This window comes from Muscardinus avellanarius (assembly GCF_963383645.1).
Source record: "Muscardinus avellanarius genome assembly, chromosome: 4".
Taxonomy (NCBI): Eukaryota; Metazoa; Chordata; class Mammalia; order Rodentia; family Gliridae; genus Muscardinus; species Muscardinus avellanarius.
Genome location: NC_137789.1, coordinates 144,977,539 through 145,005,291, shown reverse-complemented (window position 1 = coordinate 145,005,291; position 27,753 = coordinate 144,977,539). Strand labels below are relative to the sequence as shown.

General features: G+C 47.0%; 1 protein-coding gene and 1 long non-coding RNA gene across 26 annotated transcripts in view; one reads left to right on the top strand and one right to left on the bottom strand.

Annotated features, from left to right (window-relative positions):
* The window catches only part of LOC308262127, a 253,083-nt gene that overhangs the window by 104,995 nt on the left and 120,335 nt on the right, over window positions 1-27,753 (top strand). The window lies entirely within an intron of this gene.
* TCF7L2 (transcription factor 7 like 2) overlaps window positions 1-27,753 on the bottom strand; it is a gene marked incomplete at both ends in the record, with an annotated part of 212,447 nt that overhangs the window by 74,454 nt on the left and 110,240 nt on the right. The gene's annotated exons all lie outside the window — the stretch shown is intronic.

Genomic DNA, 27,753 nt, shown 5'->3' with positions numbered 1-27,753 from the left:
CAGGCTACAGGCTTTTGGGAGAAGCGACTACACCGCCATCTCTGGAGCCCTCGTGTACCTTGAGTGCTCACAGCGTGTACCTTGAGTGCTCAAGAAGGACATGCTGGGTTGAATTTTGACCCAACTGGAGCGAGCCCAAGAGCTGCTACCGTGTCCACATTGCCTCCCCCACCCGGGGCCCTCGACAGCAGTGTGCTGGTTATTCCACTAATCCTCAGGACCACGCTATGAAGTAGCGGTGCTGTGCCCATTTCACAGAGGAGGAAACTGACTCAGAGACATTAAGGAGCATGCCCAAGGTCACACAGTTGGCAAAGGCAGAAGAATAGTATAGACCATGTCTCAGTGCACTTGTGTAAAAGGCTGCTGCACGGGCTTGCCTACCTGCCCAGATGTTCACCTACGCCCTAGGTACACGGTTGAGAATTGAGGGGTGTCAAGAGCAAGCTATGGTCCAAGAAGGGCTATTTTACAGCCAACAAATAACATTCTAATTTTCTTTTTTAAAAAGTAAATGTCTATGTCAGGCACAGTGGTGCACACCAGTAATCCCAGTACTTGGGAGGCTGAGACAGGAGGATCGCAGGTTCAGGACCAGTCTCAAGCAACTCAGTAAGACACTGTTTCAAAATATATAATAAGGGCCCAGGGGTGTAGTTCAGAGGTGGAATGCCAGAGGTCAATGTCCAGTACCAAAAAGTGATCATAATAAAAGTCAATGCCTATACCTTTTATTTTCACTGTAAAGATCTATGCCTTTTCTAGCTTTTACCATATTTTCATGAAGGGGAAAGTCCATGAACACATTTTTCACCCTTCCTAATCCTAAATAATAGTATTTAGGGCTGCATATCATCAGTGTTTTCTGTTCTGATATTCACCATCAAAATGAACAGAGTAGATACAGATGATTCTGGAAGATATGTCAATGTAAACAAGGACAGATTTACAGAATGCCAGCCACAATTCTAGAATATGCTACATGGCTACCATCACACACAGTCTTCCCATGGGCCCTGAGTTTTTCCAAGCTGACTAAAACCATCCACAGGTAAAGTGAGCCCTCCAAATGAGATGGGGCCTCGTTGCGTGAAAACTGGAGCTATTCAGGGTCTGTAGCTGCGGCTGACCCTGGGTCTGGACCCTGTGAGTCACCAACTTCCCAAAGCCCAGGGATCTGTTCCCAAGAAGGGCAGCCGGGCACCAGAGGAAGTAGATTCCCCACCCTGAAGGCCTCCCATCTCTACCTGGGGAGCAGATTCCCCACCCTAAAGGCCTCCCATCTCTACCTGGGGAGCAGAGCCCCCACCCTGAAGGCCTCCCATCTCTACCTGGGGAGCCGATTCCCCACCCTGAAGGCCTCCCATCTCTACCTGGGGAGCCGATTCCCCACCCTGAAGGCCTCCCATCTCTACCTGCGGAGCCGATTCCCCATCCTGAAGGCCTCCCATCTCTACCTGGGGAGCAGAGCCCCCACCCTGAAGGCCTCCCATCTCTACCTGGGGAGCCGATTCCACACCCTGAAGGCCTCCCATCTCTACCTGGGGAGCCGATTCCCCACCCTGAAGGTCTCCCATCTCTACCTGCGGAGCAGATTCCCCATCCTGAAGGCCTCCCATCTCTATCTGGGGAGCTGATTCCCCACCCTGAAGACCTCCCATCTCTACCTGGGGAGCCGATTCCCCACCCTGAAGGCCTCCCATCTCTACCTGGGGAGCAGAGCCCCCACCCTGCCCTGCGTGTCTCCATGGGGCTCACTGGTAAACAGAGGCGTGGCTCATGACTCCCAGAGATCAGCCCAACTTTACAACCGAGGTGATCCCTGTCCACCCGGTCACTGCAGTGACTCACCTTCACGCTACCTTCGAAGACAACATGGCTAACCCTCCAATTGTTTCTGGAAGGAACCCAGACGCGTGGGGGTTTAATCCTTGTCTGGTTGCTTTGTTTCCTAACACAATGCTGGGAGCAGAGGCAGTATTCCCAAGGTCAAGTGCCCCAGAGGAGGAGTTTGAAAAAGAAATGCAGCCAAAGGTTGTCAAAGAGCACCCCATCTCCTCCTGCCTGGGGGTGGGGGACACTAGGAATCGGCCCCAGGAGCATTCTACCTCGGAGTTGCACCTCTACACCTATTTTATTTTTATATTTTGAAAGAGGGTCTCACTAAGTTGTCAGGGGTCTTGCTAAATTGCTGAGACTGGCTTCGGACTTGTAATCCTCCTGTCTCAGCCTCCTAATTGCAGAGATTACAGATGTGCATAAACACATCTGGCTTCACCTCATTTTCATTATTTACTATAGCCATTTCTCCATGGCCTACACTTTTACAAGGGCCTGTAACTTATGAGAAAATGTACACACACACACACACACACACACACACACACACCCCTCTACCTCAGTATAAACCTAGATATTCTTCCTTGCCTAGAAAACCTGGGACCCTCGGAGTCAAACCAGTAGACCACATACACCAACCCACCCTATCAGCTTTAAACTTGTAGGATTTTCCTTATCCCCACTTATAAGCTTACTCTGCATTTCTACTTTAATGTTTATAATTGTATATTTCTAATCCTTTTGCATAATATAAAGTTTTAATATTTATTTATTTATTTGCAGTACTGGGGATGGAACCCAGGGGCATTCTACCTCTGAGCTACACCCCCTGCCCTATATTTTAGTCTTTATTTTGAAACAGGGTCTCACTAAGTAGCTGGGGCCGACCACGAACCTGTGATCCTCCTGTCTCAGTACTGGGATTACAAGCATGCGCCCCCATGCCCAGTAAACAAAGTTTTATATGGCACTTCAAACTTTTATATGTACAAATATAAAATCAATTCGCACCACGAGAACCACAGTTGAGTCTAAAGAACATAAAAGTCTTCAGCAGACGCTAAGATCGGGACGCGCACAGCTGTTGAGGACTTCTCTCCACATCCACTCATGACTCTGGTACGGACATCCTGAATTATTTAGAAGGCACCACCCTGAGGCTCCTCCCCCAGCTCTGGGGGAAAGTAACTCAGTCCCAGCTGCCTCAACACATCCCTCACTACGGGTTGGAATCAAGACAGATCATGGGTGTGTGGGGGAAGTGCAGCCTCTCTGAACTTGAACGAGCCTCTCCGCAGCGAAGTCAATGTAGCGAGAGTGAAGAGCTTGTGGGACACGATCCTGGGACTTGGGCCCCTGGATCCAGTCATGCTCCATGTCTCCTACTCCTTGACATTTCACAGTTATGGATTAACACACTCATTTTCTCAGACACATTCGAATTGGGTTGGGTTGGGGGGAGGGAGAGACGGAGGAAAAGAGAAAGAGGGAGGGAAAGGGAGACGGAGAGAGAGGAATTAGGACTGGAGTGGCCTAGACGCCTTGGATTGACTTGAGTAATTGTCCACCCGTAAATCAAGTGGTAACTGTTAGAAAATCAAATGCTCCAGGACACAAGTTAAGGAAGGTCTCAGGAGTGTCTCCCAATCCTGGAGCCCCGGGAGGATTCAAGTGCGCGTTCGGTTCCTTTTGAAATAGGAATGGAGCTTGTGGCTAATCTCTGGGGATGGGGACGGGGCCTCCTGTCTCAGGCTCCCAAATACTGGATTATAAGCGTGCGCTCCTGCGCCTCCTGCTGGAAATCCTTTTTGGAAAACACACATTCCCAAGACACAAAAGTCTCTAGAAAGAATATTTTTTTTAAATAATATATCACTCACAGTCAAACTGACCAATAGCTGTTGGCTATTAGGAAAATCTGAACCAACCCCACCAGCTTTTAACTTGTAGAATTTTCCTTATCCCTCCCTACTTACAGGCTTAATCTGCTTTTTTCTTTAATGTTCATAATTCTATATTCCTAATCCTTTTGTAGAATATCAAGTTTTATTTTTTATTTATTTAGATTTTTGTGGCACTAGAGATGGGTGTTTGGTAAAGAATTATTCTGGTGGTAAAGGCATACAATCTTAGCTACTCCAGAGGTTGAGACCAACCTCAGAAACTTAGAGAGGCCCTGTTTCAAAATGCAATTTAAAGAAGGTTTGGAGCTGGGTGTGGTGGTACATGTTTATAAAGCCCAGTACTCTGTGAGGCTGAGACAGGAGGACCACATGTTTTAGGCCGGCCTCAGCAACTTAGAGCAATAGATGATATTTCAAAATAACAAACAAAAAAGAAGGGCTGGGGGTGAGGGATGTAGCTCAGGGTCAGAGGTCTGGATGCTTCTGTAAGGGTGTTTTAGATGAGTCTAGAGGGATGGACTGGGTGAAGCAGCCTGGCTCCTCCAGTGTGATCCATCATTCAGTCAGCTGAAGATCTAAACAGACATTCAAGACGTGTTCCCGAATAAAGGAAGAATTCCTCCTGCTGACAGTCTTCTAGCTGGGACAACAGTTTTTCCCTGCATCTGGACTTGACTGAATATCATCTCTTCCTGGGTCTTGAGCTAACGACCTTGGGAAGGAGGTCACCCTACCAGCTCTCCCGGGCCTTAGGCCTGGTCTCGGTCTGGAATCACACCGCCGACTCCGCTGGGCCTCCCATACCGACAGGAATGTGAGGGCTTCTCAGAACCACAGTATGTCAGCCAGTCTTCACACTAAACCTTCTCCCTATCTATACTTCCACCCTACTGGCTAAGCAGGCATCTCTGAAGAACCCTAATACATCTGGGTTATATTTTCATATATTTTCTCTTCTACAGCAAGACAGAAGTCAGGTGTGGTGGTGCATACTTGTAATCCCAGCATTCAGGAGGCGGAGACCAGAGGATCCCGGTTTGCAGACAGCTACTTAATTGAGGCCCTTCGCAACTCAGTGAGACCCTGTTTCAATAATTTAAAAAAAAAAAAAAAAAAAAAAGCTACGCATGGTGGCTCACACTTGTAATCCTAGCGTTTGAGAGGCTGAGACAGGAGGATCGCGGTTTGAGGACAGCCTCAGCTACTGTTTAGTGAGGCCCTTTGCAACTCAATGACACCCTGTTTCAAAATAAAGAATAAAAAATAGGGCTTGGTTTGGCTGAGAGGTAGAATGTTCCTAGTTTCCATTCCCAGTACCACAAAATAATAAATATTTTTTTTGGGGGGTGGTACTTGGGGTGGAACCCAGAGCCTTTCTACCTCCAGGCTATACTCCCAGACCTATTTTATATTTTATCTGGAAACAGGGTCTCACAAAGTTGCTGAGAGCCTCACTAAGTAGCTGAGGCTGGCTTCGAACCTGTGTCATCCTCCTGTCTCAGCCTCCCAAGCGCGGGGATTACAAGCGTGCACCACCACGTCCAGCTAAATAAATATTTTTAAAAAGACTAAAAAATAGGATTGGGGTGTAACTTGGAGATAGGATGCCTCTGGGTTCCATCCCCAGTACCACCAAAACAAAACAAAAACAAGAAGGAAAGGACTGTTCATGGGTCTGAAAATCTGAAAATGAGATAAAAAATTTTTAAATGGGCTAGGCGTGGTGTATGCCTGTGATCCCAGTACTTGGGAGGCTGAGACAGGAGACTGCAGGTTCGCGGGCAGCCTCAGCAACTTAGTGAAGCCCTCTGCAACTTAGTGTGACCTTGTTTCAGAGAGAGAGAGAGAGAGAGAGAGAGAGAGAGAGAGAGAGAGAGAGAGAGAGAGAGAGAGAGAGAGAGAAGGAAGGAAGGAAGGAAGGAAGTAAAATAGAGCTAGGGGTATAGCTTAGTGATAGAATGTCTCTGGGGTAAATCTCTAATACATAGCTGGGCGTGGTGGCGCACGTTTGTAATCCCCTTGCTTGGGAGGTGGAGACAGGTGGATCGCACAGGTTCGTAGTCAGCCTCACTGGTTTAAGAGACCCTGTTTCCAAATAAATAATAAATTAAAAAAAAAGGTCTGGAGTGTAGCCCGGAGGTAAAAGGGCTTCTAGGAATCCCAGTACCACCAAAAAAAGAAAAAAAAAATTCTAATACATATAATACATACATACATGCATAAATACACACACAAATAAATAAAATCTTACGAATGACCTAATCTAAGTGTTTTTGTGATTGGATTTCAGCCTAGATGTAAAAGGGCCTGTCCAGTTTCACAACTAGAAAAGAACTAAAATGAGAACAAAACCCCTAAGCTTATAAGTGCTTAGGGATCTTTGCACAGCGTAGATGATTTTTTGGGGGGGAAATTTCCTATCTTTGGAGGAATAAGGAATCCATGTGAAAGAGGGGCACTGACAAGGGCTATTCTACTAAAAAAGCAATCTTATAACAATCTTTTAAAATTGGTGAGGGGGTAAAACCTTCATACTTCTTTATCATTGTGTGTGTGTGTGTGTGTGTGTGTGTGTGTGTGTGCGTGCGTGCGCGCACGCGCGCGCACTTATGTACCCACACAGATGCTAAAAAAAAACAAGTATGCTATAGCAACCGTTCAGACAAACAAGCAAACAAACAAATAAGACCCCTATATAAAAATATCGCCTAGGATAGATTTAAGGTCCTTACAGGTCTTGCTGATACAGCTTTAAGCACCATGGATAATTCTCACCTCTGGAGGTGAGGTAACTTTGATGGGAACTAATTACATTTGAAATATGTTCTCTAACAACATCAAGCAGAGGCAAAGAAACTATGATCAGGGCCAGCAAGCTTTCATTTTTGTACCAATAAAAACAGGCCCTGCCCGGAGTGGTGAGTCATCCCTGCAACCCAAGGGCTCAGGAGGCTGAGACAGGAGGATCACAGGTTTGAGACGAGCCTCAGCAACGTACCAACATTCTCAGCAACCTAGTGAGCCTGTTTTAAAACAAAAAGTAAAAGTGGCTGGGGGTATAACATAGAGGTAGAATGGCCTGGGGTTCAAACCCTCATACCAACCAACCAACCAACAAGAGACCCAGTTTCTTCCCAACCCAGGCCGCCTGTCACTGGCATATCAACCATCAACTAACTGCACACATACAACATGTATTTTTTCTTGTTATTACTTTTCAAAACTGTGTGCATATGTGCGCGCTTAGGTGTGAGTGTGTGCACATATGTGAGTGCCTACATGTAGGTGTGAAAGACAATGTCCTAGAGACAGAAACGGTAGTTCTTCTGGCCACACACGGTCACTCCCTCTTCCTGTCACCCTGCTCAGAGTTAGCATGGAACTGCCATCCCTGCACTCAAGTAGAGCATTAAGGTCCACCTTGGTCCTCAAGGACCTTCGCTCAGGAGACACCCCATTTCACAAAGCACTCCGCACCCCTTCTTAAACTCAGCATAGACCACCACGAGCTGTGTTCCCCAACTCCCCGGGCCTCGGCCTGCCATCTCACATTGGGGACGGGCTGCTGGATGCCTTCTATGGGTCCTGCCCACCTCCAGCAGCCCCCAACCTGCAGGTCAAGCAGAACACAGAAGAGGGGACTTGCTGGGTCCTCAAATCTAAATGTCCAGAAGCAACGTGCAATCGTAATCTCTAGACACAGTCATGACTTAACAAGAGGGCCCATTTACCAAGCTGTGTTATATTCAAGGAGAAAAGAAAATGGTGACATACAGTCAATATTTATTTTACTAGATAAATCCTCAACACAGCCAGGAGAAAATAGTTTAGGGTCAAGGAATCACGAATGGGAATTTGCAGGATTGTTCCAAAAGGTGTTTATTTATTAGTTAAAGCTTTGATAACTCTCCTCCCACCCCCAGGGGAAGGAATTCTACCTATCAAATATTGAGACATTGGAAATAAGACATACTTTGTTGAAGGAAACGGGGGTACAATTTCTTTTTAATTTGAAATGAAGTAATAAAGGAAGGGTTACAAGCCAGATGTGGTACCACATACCTGAAATCCTAAAACTTGGGAGGCTGAGACAGGAGGATCGCAGGTTCATGGCCAGCCTCAGCAACTTAGTGAGGCCTCCACAACCCAGTGAGGCCCTACTTAAAAATTAAAAAATAAAATAGGTCTGGGACACACACACACACACACACACACACACACACACACACACACACACACAGAATTAGTGAAGTAATATTGGATAAAGGAGACACCTTTCCTTTTGTAATTGATATCAACACTTAAATTAGCTGGAAACATCAAGGTTGAGCCTCTTCTGGGATAAAAGGTAATAAGGTGTAATAGTTAAACTTAACTTTATCCAGTTTGGGGGCAGTAGCCAAGATGTGCATTTTATATACATAAAATGTGGTGGTGCACGCTTGTAATCCCCGTGCTTGGGAGGAGGAGACAGGAGGATCACACAGGTTGGAAGCCAGCCTCAGCTACTTAGTGAGGCTCTCAGGAACTTAGTGAGACCCTGTTTCCAAATAAAATATTTTTTAAAAGGTCTGGGAGTATAGCCCGGAGGTAGAAAGCCCCTGGGTTCCACCCCCAGTACCACCAAAAAATAAATAAATAAAATTACATATATATTATATATTACATATTTATAAAATAAAGTTCTCTCGGACCTGGCTGGAACCCTAACAGAAGTCCTTGATGGCAGCCCTACTCCTAGCACGCTCATATGCTAGGGAACATGGGGCCTCGCCACCTCCCCCATTTTCTGCAACAGTGAGGCGGGCCCACATGACCTCAAGGAGATAGAAATTAAATCCTCTCTCTATGGCTTCCAACCTCACTACTTCCATACAGACGTGTCCTTAACTCTGTCCTATCTCCAGATGAACAAATTGCCAGCAAGCTCATGAAGACCCACACTCACCCATTACTTGGAGAGAATGGGGCTCCAAGTTCCACGTTCAAGCAAAACACCTAAGCCCATCAACATTGCTCAACAATGACTGGCTATGGGAAGACGTGGCGCAGAAGCTCAGACCCAAGAACTACAGGCTTCAGAAAGCTCTGTGAATCTAGCTAATAAAGTAAACACGAGGCTGTGCCTGTAACAAGAGTCTTGCTGGAGGGGAGTTCCTTCTTGGAGCAAAGGCTGGGAAGGAATGCTGGCCCAAGCTGTGTACTGTGAACAGCACTGGGTAGAATCCTGAGGAATCTGATTAGGATGTGTGATGTCTACTGAGCAACACTCTTTTAAAACCCAGCGTCTAAGCTGGGTGTGGTGGCACACAACTGTAATCCCAGTACTTGGGAAGCTGAGACAAGGAAGATCAAAAGTTGGGGGCCAGTACCAAAAACAAAAACCAAACAAAAAGACCTTTCCTACAAAGAGGTAGTAAACTACCTAAAACACAGCAGGTCTGGGTATGTTGGGAATCTGTCTTACCACTAGGAAATGTACATTGCATTGCATCTAAATTTCTACCGCACTGCACAGAAAGCAGTGCTCCTTCCCCATCAATTCAAATCAAATGTTTTAAAATGCAAATAACAGGTTTCCCAAACAACCCTGGAATTTCTCCTGAAAATGTTTTCACAATTCACATCTTGTTAGCCACAGGAACCCCAATTACGCATCCTCTTTTCTCATTTCTCCTAACCAATTATTGGCATTAGATAATAACATACTATTTTCTGCTAATATGTTTCCTGACAACATCAAACTCCAGCGGGTCTGCGTGATATAATAACTGAATAATTGTGCAAACAAGGGCTAATTTATGAGAAAGTGTTATTTAAACCTTCTCAGGTGTTTATGAAAACATCCCGTTTTGGTGGAGATGCACCACAGACGCTAAATTAATTGGGTAAAAACGCATAAAACTGATACGTGTTTTTTTAAAGTTCTCCCCCAACATTATGAATGGAAGAATTGCATTGTTAGCATAAAAAGTAAAAATACTCAAAAACAATGGATTCCCATAGACAGGGTTGACACTGACACCATCTCACTCAGTAGGGGAACATACAGGAAAATTGGAAAAAAGGCCTGTCAACTCCCATCACTAACATCCCTGGCACCAAAATGACCCCTGTCCTCAATGTAGAGCCCCATTAAGAACCTCATGACTGCTGATCTGACCATTTGGGTGGTCAGCACTACTAGTATCCCCTCCTTGGACTGGACTGGGGTGGGGGATTCCTTTACTCAGGGTAAACCCAGCCTGAATAAGCAGGTCTGTACTATGTAGTTGAGGTTTCCCGGCTTGCAAGGGGGAACTGGAGTCATGACATGAGGGGCATGAGGTTTGGGATAAATTATTTTCTGTGAAACTCATATCTTGGGCTATCCGCATCTAATTCAAACATTTAAGTCTTTATTAGCCAAAATGATGTGGGGGGGGGGTGCACGTGTGTAACCTATAGAAGGCATCAGAGACAGCACACACGTGAGTAAAGGGATTGACCCCATCTTGCTCCCATTTTCTCCCACCAGTAAATGAAAAGCCCCACTGCCAAAATTCAGAGCCCAGGATTAGAGTACTAGGCCCTGTGTTCTCAGACATACACGGCCCTGAGAACACAGCCATGTCTTGGGGTTCTCTTAAAGACTGTCGAAGGTGCTCTAGTTCATAAAGTGAAAATCGTATTCATGTGTCTAACGTGTGCAGCCAATAAATAAAAACTGTAAGTATTCCTTGAAAAGTTTTCCTCCTAGTACTTAAGGGACATTAATGTCAAAAACACCCCCGGAAGGTAGCGATGGGAACTGACGACACAAAGCAGCTTAGCCAGGCAGGGCCTCCTTCAGTCTACCACCAGGCGAACCAGACAGAAGAAATGTTCCTGTCTATAGAGTGTAAACATCCCTGGGCTTCTTAATATTTACAATAGGTTAAAAACAACACCCTAAAGGGTAACCAAGAAGAAAACCAAACACAAACAAGACTCCCTAAAGTGGAAATCATTTCACCTGATCGCAATCTGCCGGCTGCCCTCTGACTGTGACAACTACCGCTTCCAAGGTTACCACCAGAGGACAGGAGGACTGAGCAGAGAGCACCTATCGGAGACATGCCCGAGTCACTAGGATTCCTAAGCCTTAGCCAAACCAAGGAAAGAGTAACTAGGAACAGTTACTATTTTGCTGATTCAGAGTTTGTAGTGCTTCCAAAACTCTGAAGTGATCTGGCCCCAGTGCTAGTTTCTAGACAGACTCCACAGACTGTGTTGAGGCTTGTTGACTTGTTGAAATTCATGGACGGCTCACATGTGGAAATCGTCGCCTCTCCACAGTCATTACCATGAGAATATAAAATATACTTCCTAAGAAGGGAAAGGATGCTTTTGAAAATTAAAACCAGTATGAACTACCTGAATGTTTCTTAAGTTCTGAAGTTTACCATCAACTACGAACAGATCAATAAACATGTGGTCTAGCCGCACAATAAAAATTGCTCAGCCATAAAAAGGAATCGAAGGACTGATAGAAGATGCTACAATGTGAATGAACCTTGAAAGCATCGTGTCAAGTGGAAGAAGCCAGTCACAAAGGGATACAGTGGTATGATTTCATATACATGCTGAATGCCCAGAACAGGCAAATCTGTAGAAAGAAAAAGTAGACTGAGGGTTGTCTAGGGCCAGGTGTGACTGCTGATGGGTACACGGTGTCTTGAAGGGTGCTGAGATATTCTACAGATGGTTGTACCACTTCGTAAATATACTAAAAAACCACTGAATTGCACACTTTAAGCGAGTGGGTTCTGAATAAATTAATTCGGAGTGGTGGTATCTGAAGAAATTAATTTTTTTAATCCTAGTGTTTAATTGGCATAATGCTCCACTACCTTATCTCTGTATAACTGCTTTGTGTTTTAACTGAGCACCTTTTCTTGAAGATGAGTACAGGACTCTAGTCACCAGGCAGGATGAGAATGCTTATCCCCATTTCACAGGAGGCCAAGGTCCAGAGAGCTTCTATTCTCTTTCACTGACTGGCTGGGTTTCCGTAGAACACAGAGAAGAAGGCTGTAAATTAAGGGGGGGGGGGGGTTATAGGTCTCATCATCTTTCTGATGGGGGAGAAATTGATAGCCAGCTCTTTCCAGATGTCTAGAAAGGTATATGGTTGGATTATACAGACAACACTATGAAACAAAAGGCATTGGAAAACGGCACTTGGGTTACCGGAATGCAGTTCTGAATAACATGAAATTCAGGTTAAACAATTTAGCTAAAAAAAGCAGGAGAGGGAGAGAGTCGCCCCTTTAGTTGATATCTGGTGGGGTGAAAATACACCCAATTAGATGTGTCCGTATAATTTTCACATCAAACATGCTGTGCTCCCAAAGGCAACTAATGGCAGAGCTTGCTGTGGATTTTCCCAAGTTTTCAAGAGCGGTGACAGCCCTCTTCAACAGAGCCATTTAACATAACAGAAGGTTAAAGTGGGAATCACAAACACTTGCTTTTCTTAATTTACACCTTTCATTTACTTCCCCAGAAATGTCATGGAAGAGCCACGAAATTTGTGATGCACTGTCAATAGATGGTTTCTTTTAAGAACAGGATTTAGAAAGGAAAATGTGAATCCTAGAAGGTAACCTGCAACTATACCTTTAAAATAAAGTGAGTATTCTGAAAGAAACATGGTAATTTCAGTCTCTCACTTTAAAAAAGACTTTTAGGTAGTGGAAAACTAGGATTTTGATAAATGCTAATGTGATGTGTGTGTGTGTGTGTGTGTGTGTGTACACACTAGAGATTGAATCCAGTGGCATTCTACCTCTGGGTTATACCTCCAGCTTTTATTTTATTTTGAAACCCTGTTTCAATTGTGCTAAGTCGTTGAGGGTCTCACTATGTTGCTGAGGCTGTCCTAGAACCTGCAGTTGCCGTATCATAGCTTATCCCAAGTACAGGCACACATCACTACACCCAGCTTATACCTCTTTTACCAACCAGGCAGCATCTAAACCCACTCACTGCTGGCTAAGTGAACAAATAAAATACAGCTCAGAGAAAGCTGTTCTCTGCATCCCCGCATGAGAAGATATGAGTTCTTACATTGTTATGTTTATATGATTTTAATCATTTTTCTTGAAGAATACTCTAGTCAACCACCAAGATTTTTTTTTTTTTTTGGAGGGGGAGGGTAATGGGGATTGAGCCCAGGGACAGTCTTCCTCTAACCTACCTCCCCAGCCCATTTTATGCTTCATTTTGTTTTGTTTTGGTTTTAGTTTTTTTAGTTTTTTTGGGTTTTTTGGTGGTACTGGTGTTCCTGGAAACACTTCTAACCTCCGGGCTACACTCCTAGACCTATTTTTATACTTTTTAAATTTGGAAACAGGGTCTCTTAAGCCAGCACCACTGGCTTCGAACCTGTGTGATCCTCCTGTCTCTGCCTCCCAAGTGCAGGGATTACAAGCGTGCGCCACCACACCTGCCCGGCTTTTATGCTTTATTTTGAAATAAGGTCTTGTTGAGACAAGGCTGAGGCTGGCTTTGAACCTGTGACTCTCCTTTCTCAGCCTCCCCAGTATTCAAATTACAGGGATTCACCACCATGCCCTGCTCCACTTAAAAAAAAAAAAAAAAATCCAGTACTGAGAATTGAACCCAGAGGCATTCTACCACCAAGCTATACCCCCAACCTTATTTTTTATTCTTTATTTTGAAACTGGGTCTCACTAGATAACTGAGGCTGACCATGAACCTGCAATCCTCCTGTCTCAGCCTCCCAAGGAATGAGATTACAAGCGTGTAAAACCACACCTGGATCCACTAAAATAATTAAAAATATTTTAAGCAACTACAATAACTGGCATCATGAGGGGGGGGGCAAAGATTTGCAAATGAAGCTGGCTTTCATTTAAAGATAATCCTTCCTGTGTCTTAGTCCTCTCTTCACTTGCTCAATGAGCACATACAGGCAAGGTTTCCCAATCCCGGCACTCTTGGTACATGGGTGATCCTCTGCTGGGGAAGAGGGGTAGCCCAGAGCCATCGCGGGCCCTAGGCCTCTGCCCACCTATGACAGCCAAAACTGTATCCAGATGTCTCCCAAGAAACAAAATGACCCCGTTGAAAATCACTAAGCTAAAATTAACTGGCCTAACATTTTTCTCATGACGTGGGCTGATATATGTGCCCTGGTTTGAAAAAGTAATCAGATCACTACAGCAGCCAGCAGTGAGCCCACCTCGTGAAATCCAAATCCTCCGAGAAGATGAGAAAACCCAGCAAACTGTGTTGATGGTGTACACGTGCTGTACCCTTGGGGCCAGCATACAGTCTTCAGCCACGTGCCGAGGCCCCACACAGCCCCCAATTCGACAAGTCCCCAATACTTCAGATTACAGTGTACTAGTACACAGAACTAGAACCAGCAAGACTGGTATGACTGAAGATGGCACTGGGGAGAGGTTCCAAGTGGGTGTGGGTCTCTTTGAAACCATACATACAGCTGCCGGGCGTGGTGGTGCACGTTTGTAATCCCAGGATTTGGAAGGCTGAGACAGGAGGATCACAGGTTCGCGGCCAGCCTCTGCAACTTAGTGAGACCCTTTTACCAAAGGAAAACCAGAAAATAGGGCTGGGGGTGTAGCTCAGAGGTAGAATGCCCCTGGGTTCCATCCCTAGTACCATAAATAAATTATTAATGAATAAATAAACAAATAAAAAACCATACAGCTTTGGAAATCTACTGGTCTGCAATGGCCCCAGTTACTCCAGAAAAAAAACTCCAACTGCCCCTTTTTTGGAGGGAGAGAAGTCTGGTGAAAGCAACCTGGCATACAACTGCTTGGTGTTTTTTTTTTAATCTCTGGTGTCTTTAAAGGAAGAATCCAAAGTATGAAACAATAAACAGAGCTCAAATCTAAATCAAAATCCAGAATGTTCTGCATAAAGTAAATCCAAGTCCCCCAAAGATCCTGGGTGATATGCTGGACAAGGACAAGAGGTGCTGGCACCCACAGCCTCGCCGACCTTTGACCTTTGGGGCAGGAGTCAGCTGCCGGCCGCCCTCCAACCTCCCCCGCTGGCCAGCACGGCCACTCCACACAGGGCCCACGGCAGCCGGGTGTGGGGTGGACGAGCCCCAGGCCCCGCACAGGACCCGGGGCCCCTTTCCTGAATCACTCAAGCGCTCTGCTATCTCACCATTCCTGGGGTGCGGCTTGTTTTCTAGACACTGCGCCAACAACTTGCACCCGGAGTCGTCCAGGTCATGAGGAAGGGCGGCGGGGCCTGGCAGTCTGGAGAAGTGACTCATGGCCAGGCCGGCAGGTTGGAAGGGAAGGCGAAGAGGAGGACAGCAGTTCCAAGGGGAGCATGGCGATATCCAAACACCTGTGATCACCAGAGCCGGGGCTTTCGGGGTAGACCAAGATGACTGCTCTCAGACCCACCTGGGAAGGGAGCCTGAATCCCATCTGGGGACAAAATTGTAGACTGATGCTTGCTTAAAAAATAGAGACACACCCAGGCAGACAGGGCAGGATGGCTGACTGCCATATACCTCCACCACTCACGCACACCGTCACCCTTAATGCACTGCTTAATGCACGCACGGCTGGCACCAGCATCCCAGCGGCCGCATCCACCCCTGGGGACACGAATAGTGCTGTGGTCTTAACTCAGGGCTGGGCTCACCCCTTATCACATAACACCTGAATTTATTTTCTCTCATTTGCCGTGCTCTGGATTGAACCCAGGGGCAATCTATCTGTGAACTACACCACCAGTCCCATCTTAAGTTTTATTTGGAAACAGAGTCTTGCTAAGATGCTAAAAGCCTCACTAAGTTGCTGAGGCTGGCTTCAAACCTGAGAATCCTCCAGCCCCAGCCTCCAAAGTACTTGGATTACAGACATACGTTACTACACCTGGCCAACACCTGAACTCTGAAGAAACTTCAAAAACCACAGTCTTTGTGTATTTGCCTGGATCCCGGGAAAAGTCCCAGACATAGTGCCGCCATTATGCAGATACACACAGGACTGGCATTGCATCTTTTCTGTCTCCTCAAATCCAAGCAAGAAAGACTAGATCACTAGAGATTGAGACAAAAACCAAGCTATGCTGTACCCACCAAGTCACCTGCCCTCCTCACCCCAATAAAAATGGCTCATTTTCCACTGCCCGCCTTTGAACATGACCAAGATTTGTGTTGACTCCTTTTATTTAAGTAGTTTCAAAGCAAATGTATAATTTAAAAGCACATCCCCCTCGTGTATTTTACAACAAGATGTCTGACAGGTCCTTCTCCTTGGGGAGAGTTACTAAAATAGCTGGTGCACAGCACCCTTGCCACCTCCTCCAGGCCTCCAGCTCCTCCCGTGCCCGTAGCCCAAACCAGTTCGTGATCTAGAGGAGCTCAAGGCCGGGACAGGTCAAAGTCCTCCATGATTCTGTGTGGGTGTGACCTGCCAGGCGGTGATGGCCCCATCCCCGTTGGGGACCCAAGGTGCCAGGCTGACTGGAACAAATCTCCACGGGGCAGGCCAGCGAGCTCGGTGGCAGCCAGCTCACATGCATCCCATCTTGCCATCTCGGGGCTCGGCTGATTTTAGCGCAAGCAGCAGCAGGGTTTGGTCCTGTGCCCGGTTCCAACACTGATAACATTCCCATCAGCTGCTGCATGGAAAGGAGAAGGTAAGAGATGCCTCCCTCCCGAGCATGGACTAAGGGAGAGGGGTGATGATCCAGCCGAGAACTGGAGAGGTTTCCTGAAACTCCCCTGCAATGGTGTTCAGCTCCACGGGCAGCAGCACACGCCGAATCGGCACTAACGGCACAGAGGACGGGTGTTCCCGCAAAGCAGGACTCCCGTGGGGGCGAACACCCACTGACCCTCTCCCGCCAACACTGCAGTGACCAGGTTCCCTAAGGGAAGGACCTCCCACCCCGGCAACAGATCTAAGCCACCAAGCTTGCGAGTACTCGACACGGTTACTCAAAACGTCAACTTGAGCACTTCTAGCTCCTGGCTCCTTGCAGCAAATAGGGAAGTGAGGCAGAGCAGTGGGAAGCAAGAGGACACTGTGGTCCCGAAGGCCAAAGCGAAAGGGACAGCTTGGTCACGTCCCCATCAAAAGTCCCTCACTGTGTTAGCGAAAGAAGCCAGTCATCAAGACCACGTGTCCCATGATTCACTGTTATGGGAAATCCAGAAGAGGCAAGCCCATGGAGGGAGAAGCTGTGGTGGCCACGCATGGGGTTCTGGGGGGCCGTGGGAGTGAGTGCTGATGGACAGGGGCTCCTGGGAAAGGGATGTGAAGGTTCTAGCAACGTGGTGATTGTGGCACTATAACCACTCCGTCCTATGTAAGTGGGCGAGCCGCATATGGATTATAGCTCATTAAAGCTGGTATTTTGGTTTTCATTACTTATGTTTGAAAAGGTACCTGCAGCTTTAATCATACTGAGTGGAGCTCTAACCTTTCCCTGGCTGAGTCACCTTTAAATACTATCGCCTGGATCACCTGGAAGGTCCATAGAAAGGAGTTGAATAAACTGGAGGCTCGGGCACATGAGACCTAGGTGCCTCATGGGGATAACAGTATCTACTCCAAGACGTTGCAGGATTACACTTAAAGTCATACATAGCTGGGCACAGTGGCACACGCCTATAATCTCAGAACTCAGGAGGCTGAGACAGGAGGATCAGAGGACCAAGGACAGTGTGCCGGTAACTTAGCAAACCCTATTTCAAGATAATAAAAAAAAAAAAAGATTGGGGTGTAGCTTCTTAGAGAATGTCCCTGGGTTTAATCCCCAGTAGCACCAAAAAGGAAAAAAAAAAAAAAAAAGGGTGTGAGAGGTGCATGTGAAGACCCTAGAACAGCACCTGGCATACAGCAGGCATCTGTAAAACAGGCCTGCTTCACGGGCCCAGAGAGATTTCCTGTAGCCCGGTGAGACCAGCCAGCCCCCAGATAGCCGGACAAACAACTCTCTGCCTGAATCATGTTGTTCGACCAATTTCTTATTAAAAATAAATAAAAGGCCCAAGATTGGGGAGATCTATGGAAGCTGTATCTGCCCAGGTACACCCTGAAACTATCCTCGTGGCTCTCTTGTGTCACAGGTCTTGTTCGGCACATGGGCCAGCGTAAACAGCCGGGGGAAAACGGCCAGGATTACATCGGATTCAAGGGTGATGTCTGCGACCAATTCTCAGGTCAAAACATACAAGGGAAGAGAGGAAGTAAGTACTGAGCACTAACAGATACCAGACAAAGGGCTGAAAAACATTACCAGTTAGTGCAAAATTAAGTTAGCTGATGACTATTAAATTAATTGGATCCTTGCTAATTCCTGCATTGATCTCCCTGCTAACACCCAACTGTGTGTTCCAATAGGAACCCCCAACAGAATTCTTACATGAGCCCTTCCTCCTAGCCTCGCTGATTGGTCCAGACAGAAATGGCACCCAAGCCAATAGAATTCTGCCCTGGAATTTTTGCTGAGTAAAAGCTGGGTTCTGCCAGCTTCTGACACCGAGGATAAGAACACTGGCCCTCCCTACGCATTCTCCAGACCTTCCCACTTAGGAGCTGCAGAAGAAGGAAAAAAAGAGAAAAACAGAGAACATATACCCACTAAAAAGTCCCATGTCCCCTGATGGGAACAGCATTTCATGAGACCTAATGAAGCATCCGGCTCTGCCATTCCCAACAGCTACTTATCAGTCAATAAACCTCCCGTTTTTACTTATCCATGTTCACACTGGGGCTCTTCTCTTTTTTTTTGGGGGGGGGGTCTGAAAATTGAACACTGGAGCATTCTACCTCTGAGCTATATACACCCTGCCCTTTCTTTTTTGAAACAGAGTCTTGCTGAGTTGCTCAGACTGGTCTTAAACCTACAGTCCTCCGGTCTTGTCCTCCCAAGTAGTGGGATTATAGGTGTGTCACCACACCCGGCTCTCACACTGAGTGCCTGATACCTGTCACCGCAGAGTTTCAATATAGGCGTTTTTCAGGTTTTAAAGAAGAGGGGAGGGGTGTCTACTACAATAACTTTTCATGTCACAGGGGTAATGAGGAATGGCACCCACACCTTGGCTTCTGACCCAGCCCCAAAGCTGTGTTTGCCCCCCTCCAGTATTTTTACCAAGCCATTACTCCTATTAAATCCTTTACCCCAGAACAGGACTCCAAGGTAGCCAGGCTCCCCAGAGGCCATCCCCCAAATACTCGAAGTCACATCCACACATGTCAACTGCAAACAGACCCAAGTACACACCGAAATAAGCAAACAAAGAGTCCTTGTGGCCTGTGTGTGTTGTGTGTGAACATGTGTGCATCTCCCTGCCACCCCCCACACAATGGCTTTTATCATGAGGTATAATAAAATGCTTAGCTCCCGACCTGTGGAGCTTAAAGTCACAGAGAGACAGGAGAACTGCCACACTCGGGGCACTTTGGGTGAGGGATCACCAAATACACCTCCCAACACCAGCATCTACTCATATTCTAGATGACCTGCTTTAATAGTAATAAGTAAGGGAATGAAGCAGGTTCAGCCTTGGGTCCTCGTGGATGTCAATGTTAAGGCGCAGGCAGGAAAGGCTGATAAGGGGTTGGCTTGCCTGCCCCACGGCCAGCCCGCCCTCGGTGAATGCACTGAGCACCAACTGCACGCGGGCCCTCGATAGGCAGAAGGCCATACGTATCTACTTCTTTTAAACATGTCTCGGTTCTGTCTCTAAAAAAGTGTCTGGATACTGGTGGCTGCTCACGGCCTGCTAGGAGGCTTCTTTGACTTAGCAGGCAGAAAGAACAGCGTTCTGTTAAAGACACACCCGTGCCTCCAAGCTACACGTACCATCCAGAAGTATCCAGACCCCACTCTCCCCTGTAAAGGGGTCTACCTACCCCAGGCCCCTTTCAGAGGTAGGGGCTCCCTTTCTGAGCCACGTGACAGTGCTCTCTGCTAACTAGACCTTATCCAAGGGCAGCCAACCCAAGGACAGTGGCTGGTGACAACGGCCTAAACAGACATCCCTATCTATTCAGAGATAAGCAGGACCAAATTCTTCTTCCTTTTTAAAATAAGGAACTACACAAAGAATTGGGAGCCCAAGGTGAAGGCCTGTCTACAGAGAGTGGCACACGGGCCAAGGCAGAGCACGCGTGGCCAAAGCGAAGTGTGCAGAGAGACCCGGTAGAGGTCGGGAGCAGAGCAGGGCAGGGCCGTGAGAAGATCCCCCAAGACAGAGACCGAGTAAAATCACAGCCAGCCACGAAGGACAGGGGTCACCGTCTGCTCGTCCAACAGCCAGGGCCCTCCCATGGCCAACATGGAGCAGCCACGGCCGAGCATCTCTGGCTTGGCTGGGCGTCTCTTTTCGTGATTCTTGTGCAGCCTTATGATAAAGCTCCACATGACTTATGGGAACTGACTGAGAACCCTTGCTCCCAAAAGGCCGCTTCCTTTCCCAGCATCCTCATCACTCACAAGGGCTTCTGGGTAATCACCTTTCAGGTGAGACTCATGAATTGGGGTCACTGACGTTAAAAACCTTTGTGAATCAAGAGTCACTACATTGTGTTCAACCAAGTCCTTTGTCTAAAACAGAAGGAGGGTGTAAACTTCCCTGGCCATCTCTTTGAAGGAGAGCTATGACTACAGTGTTTCCACATGAGCTTGAAAACAAAATTATTTGTTTTTTTTTTTTTTTTTTTTTTTTTTTTTTATGGTACTGAGGGTGGAACCCAGGGGCTTTCTACCTCTGGGCTATACTCCCAGACCTATTTTATATTTTTTATTTGGAAACAGGGTATCACTAAGTTGCTGAGGCTGGCTTCGAACCTGTGCAATCCTCCTGTCTCAGCCTCTGAAGTGCGGGGATTACAAGCATGTACTACCACGCCCAGCTGAAAAAATTTTCTTTAAAAGAGGGTCCCTTAGGACTGTATGCTTTCTGCAGGTTAATAAGCAACTTAATGCTTTAAAAAATAACATTTTGAAAGGGACTTGTGGGTCAAACTGAAGTCCATAAAGATGTACTCAATGTCATGAAGAAAGAGTTGTACCCAGTTAAAGAGGTTTTTTATGGGTACCCAGAGATTACAAGAGACGAACAATATAGAGAAAATCCTGGCTCTCCAAAATTAGGAAGCTTGGTCTACTTACACGATTTTCCATTCTGCAGTCAGTGCTCAGAAAACAGCTTCTACATTTCCAAGCTCTAAGGAACCAAAAACGATCATACAAGCCAGGCGTGGTGGCGCTGGTCTATAACCCCAATGCGTGTGAGGCTGGGACAGGAGGATCGCAGGTTTGAAGCCACCCTTGGTGATTAAGTGAAATCCCGTTTCAAAATAAAAAGTAAAAAGGGCTGGGGATATAGGTTGGAGGTAATCCCCCCAACACACACACACACACACACACACACACACACACACACACACACATATATATATATATATATATATATATATATATATATATATATATATATATATACATACATAGCCTTTACCCTTTCTACAGAATTTTTTTACTCAAAAGGGAAAACGTGCCAAGACATGTTGGAGGTCACACCACAAGTTTCTGACTGGGCTAAGACTCTAGTTCCAGGGGTCTGCCCCCAGGATTCCTCCCTAGCTGCCATGGAATTCAACTTTCAACACATTGAAAGATTCTGTGAAATCTAAACATGATTATATCAAAAGCCTAGCATAACTTCTCATGAAATCTAATAGAAAAAAATACACTGCTTCTTAGAAGCTTCACAGGAGAGCCCTGGCAACAGAGGAAATTTATAGCTGAGTGTTTGGGGGGGTGGGTACAAAATCACTTCCAACCCAAACCAACCCACATTTAGAAGTCCAGATCCAATTAATCTGACATTAGTCGATTCTGTGCCGCAGTCCAAGCATTTGAAAAGTTATTTGGGTTGAGTATTACCAGAAAATTCTTCTGCCAGCAAGTGGTCTGCACTCATTCCTTCCTATGACAACCTCCATGCCCAGAACCCCAGGCCTCCTGGAACCCATCCTACAGGCTCTTAGCTGGTGGATTTAGTTCAAGGTCCTCAAAGTATATATCATTGTCCAATTCACACAATATGTTAATAACCATGGGCTATTATGTTGATTTATTCAAAACCGCTCACAGCAGAAATGTGTATTCTTGGGCCATTTTTCAACTGTATGTTCAAATGTACGCACTGACGGTCAGGTTACTGTGCGGCGCTCGTTCTTTCTGATAGAATACAGAAGAACAGCAGTATGTTAACTGCTCCAGTATCGCCTTCCGGTGAAGGCTCCATGCTCATTGTCTGCATTTCAGCCCAAGTCCTCCCATCTGGGAGGATGAGCTGAGCAGAGGCTGGAGCACGGACATGCAGTGGTCACCGCAAGCCTGCAGGGCAATCGGCCACCTCCTCTTATAAGGACCAGCAACTGTCTTGAATGGTCAGAAAGAGCGTGAAAATCTGGACTTGCGGAATCTGTGTTCCTAGAATCCTGCAAATTGGTCGTCGTGTTCTTCTTGGTGCCACTATCCAAGCAGACCACGCCTAATGGCTCCAGTAAGCTGTCACTCTCTCAAAGGAGCTGAAGAACCCAGTCCATCCAGAACCTATCCCCGTGCGTGACTGAAAGTGGGTTGAATTCTTCTTGCAGAGCGTCCTTTTGAAATCTAGGGCTCTGCGTGGCACAGCTTTTATTCATGGCAGATACTCACACGAGCATTATCTCTGCCGTTTGGAGACTCACGTTGTTTCCAGTCTTTTTTTACATTCTTAAAATTTAGATGCATAAGTAGATAAATTTGACATAGCCGTGTTTCTTTTCTCTCTGAAAATTTGTTATTAAAGGCCTGTCTTACAACTCATGACATACTCGCGCTGAGAAAACCACAGCGTGGAAAACAGGAACGCTCACGCCCCTGGCACCTGCATTTCTCTGGCTGTCTCTCGCCATCCTGTACCGACAGAAACTAAGCGGTGAGGACGAACCTAATCTTACGTTGGTGCAAAAGGTGCACCATTTGCAAAGCACTCTGAGGGTTAAAAGCAACCCCTTCTTAACCTGCTCAAAGCAACATCTGAAAAGCAGCGGCTCCAGGAGCAGCCGGTGCCACACATCTGGAAGCTGGTGGTCTGTCTGGCCCAAGAGGCGGGTCAGGGAATCCAGCTGGACTTGAAGTTTCTTCCTGTGGAATGGGAGGATCAGACCACCGTTTCCACAGAACCCTCCTGTGAATGAGTGGGCCTCCGTGGACAGATGTGGGCGGGTCATCATTTATTCCAATGGCCATTAGAAGAAGCCGTGGCCGTAAACAAGTCTCACCGCCCTGGCCTGCCACTCAGTAAGTCCGGCCGGACGGCAGGCCTGCCTTGAGAGAAGATGTTTCATTTTAAAGAATGACAAAATATTTTCCCAGGCCCTCAGCTGCTTCATTAATGCTTCCCTTATTTGGGGAAAAAGAAAAGAGCAGCTGAAAACATCCGTGGTGGTTTTATATGCTGTGAACTGGCGATGTTTTGGAACAAAAACCAACTTTTGCACAAGGGCACTTATGGCATCATTATTGCATTTTCCAAGCCTGGCTACGGTGGGTGCCAGGGATAGGAGGGACGCGCCGCGGAACAGTAGGACCTTCACCGACGGCAGCCCCCGAACAAGGGGGCTTTAGAATAAAGCTGGATCCGTGTGCACGTTTATGGCTAAATAACCCACGTGCATTTACCTTATAAAAGTGTTACAGGTAGGCATACTTATGTAATTTATTTAATGTTCTTTAACATCCATGCTTACTTAGGTTTCATACCATTTATTAAGTTTGCAGTCTGGCCTGCAGGAAAGGGAAAAATAGAAGCAGATGTGAGCCTACTACTCCTATTTACACGTTCCCCAACCTCCTGCAAAGAGTGGGGCTGGCTGCAAGCCGCCTCTGGGGCCACACTCTTCAGAGCCCACCCTGGCCTGGACGCTCCCTCTCACCCTGGCCAAGTTGGCCCCTGACAGGTAGTAGGGTCCTTGCAGCCCCACTTAAATAAAAAAAAATCTCAAGCAAGAAAACCTTGATGTCTATCTAATTGAAGACCCATTAGACATTCCGAAGGACACAGCCCCTCTGACGAAGCAGAAAGGGCCAGGGCCAGTCAGTCCTTAACAATCTCCCCAGGTAGCAATAAACACCTCCCCTTCCTCCCAGGTGTTCCCAAAACTCGACTATTTCAGGAACTCCGTGGCCTTTCAGGGTGAATCTGTCTGGATGACACAAAAATCTTCTCATCCCAACTAAAGGGACACAAGCTCTCGTGCAGGCACAACTCCACCACACACACGCACATACACACATACACATATGCACACAACACAATTGCACACACACCCTGATGAACACACCCACATGCTCTCATGCACACACTCACACACCACGTATGCACACATATCCTGATGCACACACACGTATACACACACCCAGACACACACGCACACGCACAGGCCTTTGCGCCGGCGCACACATACACCATGCGCCCACACTCGCCCATCTCCCCCAAGCCTGGACCTTCTGTTCAATATTTACCAAATCTCTTGGCACATTTCCCTTTTCCTAAATAAAAACTCTTTTCACTGCTCTTTTCTTGGCCCCTTTTTCTTCCTATTTCTTTCTCTGCCCCTGGCCCCTTGGAAGAGGCTCAGAATCAGCCCGGAGAAGGGTCTCGAGAGAAGCCAAGAGGAGAGGGAGGCTGGGAGGTGGCGGAATCCACAGCCTCAGATAACGGTATCAAATCACATCCCATCCAGTGTCAAGTTTCCTGCAGACCAGAGCCCGCTGCGGCGCCGGGCTTCTCCTCCTCCATCTCCCTCTCTTTCCAGCCAGACCAGTGCCACATCCCAGGGCCTTGGCCATCCACGCACCAACGCAGACGGCACTGTGAAATGCCACCGCTGCACTGTTTAAGAAACCAAGAGAAAACCAGAAGCAGGTTTTTTGGCCCAACATAAGAGCGGCCCAAGAACTAGGTTTTGGAGCCCTGAAGCTAAGGACTGTCAAAGGGGAGGTTTATTAGTAAATACGAGCAGTAACCTATCATCAGGGAGTGTTTCTCTCTAAGCCCAAATTTACATCCCTGAATACTACCACCCCCAAGGAAATCAGACATAAGTAGACAATTGGTGGAGGTGGGCCCAGGGTGGTCCAGGAGCTTAGAGCCATGTCATAATGCCAGGCTGAGGAAGGCCACCCCCAGAGAGACAAGAGGCACCAAAGCGGCACCAGAAAGCACTGGCCCGTCTCTGGACTCTGTGGTGAAGCAGGGGAGAGAGGACTGGAATTCAAGGTTCACGGGCCCAGGGCTCATGCAGTGCTTGGTTTACCATGATGTGCGAAGAGAATCTTAAACATCACCCCCAACAAGTTACACATGATCTGTGTGTATCTATGAACACACACTCACTTTCTCTGCCTTTGTGGTTCTTCATGGTCTGGACAAAACGCACCACACTCCATTTAATACTCTTTGGTACTAAAGAGCTCAGAATGAAACCCACACACTTTATTAACCCCCCACCCCGCCATCTCAGGGGCCAGAGACCCCAGAAGGACTGTATAGCCCGCAAAGGCCTGACCACCAGGACTCAGATCAACTCTGCCCCTGGCTTATACAAACACCTCGTGGACTATAACTGGGTTGAATTTTACCTAGATGGCAAAAACTAAATAATCTGGCCTGACAAGACCAAACCTTAACAGTTATCTGCTGAGACTCTCATTTGCGGTCCCCAAACAACTACAAAACACAGTTCATGGTCATAAGAAACACACATGGGGGGTGGGGGGGCCCAGGACCCAGCAGCAAAGAACCCATACATCAGGCAAATGTTCATCTGTCTCTAGTGAGTTCGATATAGGCCAAGGGTTTTAGAGAAAGGTGAATGAGATCCCTTTTCTTGTGCCCACCATGAGGCATTGTGTGAGCTCTTGGTCAAGAACAAACTGGGAGCTAAAGAGCTTCTGGTCCAGAGAGGAGGCGGCCAGTTTCCAGATGATGTAGCAAAAGTGAGAGTAAGGGGTTAGGCACGAAGAGGCCTTTCAGATCAGATGGTGGCTCTGGGCTTCAGCCTGAAAAAAGGCAATAAATACTGGCTGAGAGGCTTAGCATCAATCATCTTCATAAAATTAATTTCTTCCAGAGTCATAAAATTTCTACTAAATGGTAAGGTCCAAACTATTTCAGCCACATGGTAGAAACTGAAACTTTTGTTCTCCACGCTCCTCTTCCCCCACCCCAGCAAAAGTTTGGTGAAAGAAATCTCACCCTTTGTTAACAAGAAAATAGACGTGGAAAGGGTAGCATTGGCCTTCTTCCTCTTATTTCTTCAGGTCATGCTTCTAAGGCTCTCTTCACTTCTAAGTCACCAAAGAGATTCTTTTAGAAACATCTTCTAGTTCTTATGAAGGGAGAGATTGAAAATGCTGAGACTCTCGAGAGGGCGAACCTGGCCAACTTTTAACTCTTAGGCCGCTAGCGAGTGCGTACGCCAGCTAACAAACTGGGAATTCCCTTTGTCGAGAGAAAGATCAGAACCTGAACTGTGCGGTTCCAGGGGAGGATCAATAACCGTCAGAGGGAAAAAGAGAGAGAAAGCAGGCACTTAATGCACTGCCCTTTCATCTCAAAGGAAGAGCAAATTTCCTCGGTGACATGGCCGTCCCGCTCCTCCAAAGTCTTGTCCAACTAAGAACATGTGAAATATTTATGATTTTAGATCCTTTCTCACGAATACCAACAACAATTACTACAAACACACTTGTGAGTACCAGGGGCAAGAGGGGAACTGAAGACTGGAGTCGTATGAGTCACAGTAGAAGCTAATCCTCCGTGTTGGCAGAACGTCCACTGCTCCTGCAAATTAAGGAGAGGTGCAGGAAAATGGCAGCACATCTCCCTAAGCATCCCGCAAGGCAGACAGAGGGCCTGGAGCCCGCTCCATCGCCAGGGGGCTGAGAACACTGCTGGGATCCATGACCTCTCCAGGCAGTGGCCAAACTTCACAAGCCCCCACTCTACCACTGAGGACCAGCTGCAGGTGGCCAGAGAAAAATGTCCCCTTTAAGTCACCAGACTATCTCCAAAAGAAGACCTGTGATTGAGAACTTTCCTGAGGCCGAATCCTTGAGCAACAGATCAAAGAGGAAAGAGGGGTAAACATATAAAAAGCCTGGTAATGGGGCCTCAAGTTCTCGAGTCTGTGGGTAACCAGGGAGCATATGGCCTTCCATCCTTAAGACCCGGCGCCTCCCCCAAACAGAGTGAGGTCTCAACTAGATGAGAACTTCAGGGCTCCTCCAGGGCTCCTGCTAAGTAAGGCACCTTCACAGAGCAGCAGGCCACACCGCACGTGGACCAGAGCTGTGGGCCACCCGTTCTGTGGGACACCTCCTCCCTGAGACGCCACCTCTTTCCGATGACACTGTTCCCTATGTATTTTGGGCACTCCGTGATCACACAGCGTACCAATTTACGCTTCCGCATCTAGAAACACGGTCTTCTGGGAAAAACATGCTTTTTCAGTGTGGCTGGGGAGTTTGGCCATAGCTTGTAATTTTGGCGAAGGAAGTAACTTCCTGTCTGACAGGAAGCAGAAGCCAAGGCTGACTCGAGCTGCCTGCAAACACTTCGCTTAAAAGTTGAACGGGAGAGAAAGCCTCAAGCTCCCCAAAAGAAGACAGCCCTTTATCAGAGAGCCAGGGCCCAAGCCTTCCAAGAAGGCCAGCCTCTCCCTTGACCCCTATTTATTAAAACCAGTTTATCTAACAAACAGCCCAAGTGCATTCTGTCCAGAAGAAGTAAGCCCGGGCGCTGCTTTTGAAACAACACAGCCCTTTTAAAGCTTCTAAGGACATAATTACCAGTTGAGTTTTGAACTTTGCCCAGATAAAGGCTGATACAGCAGGCTGTGCTGTTTGTTTCTGTAATCAACTAAGTTCAAGTGTGAACAGAATTTTGGCC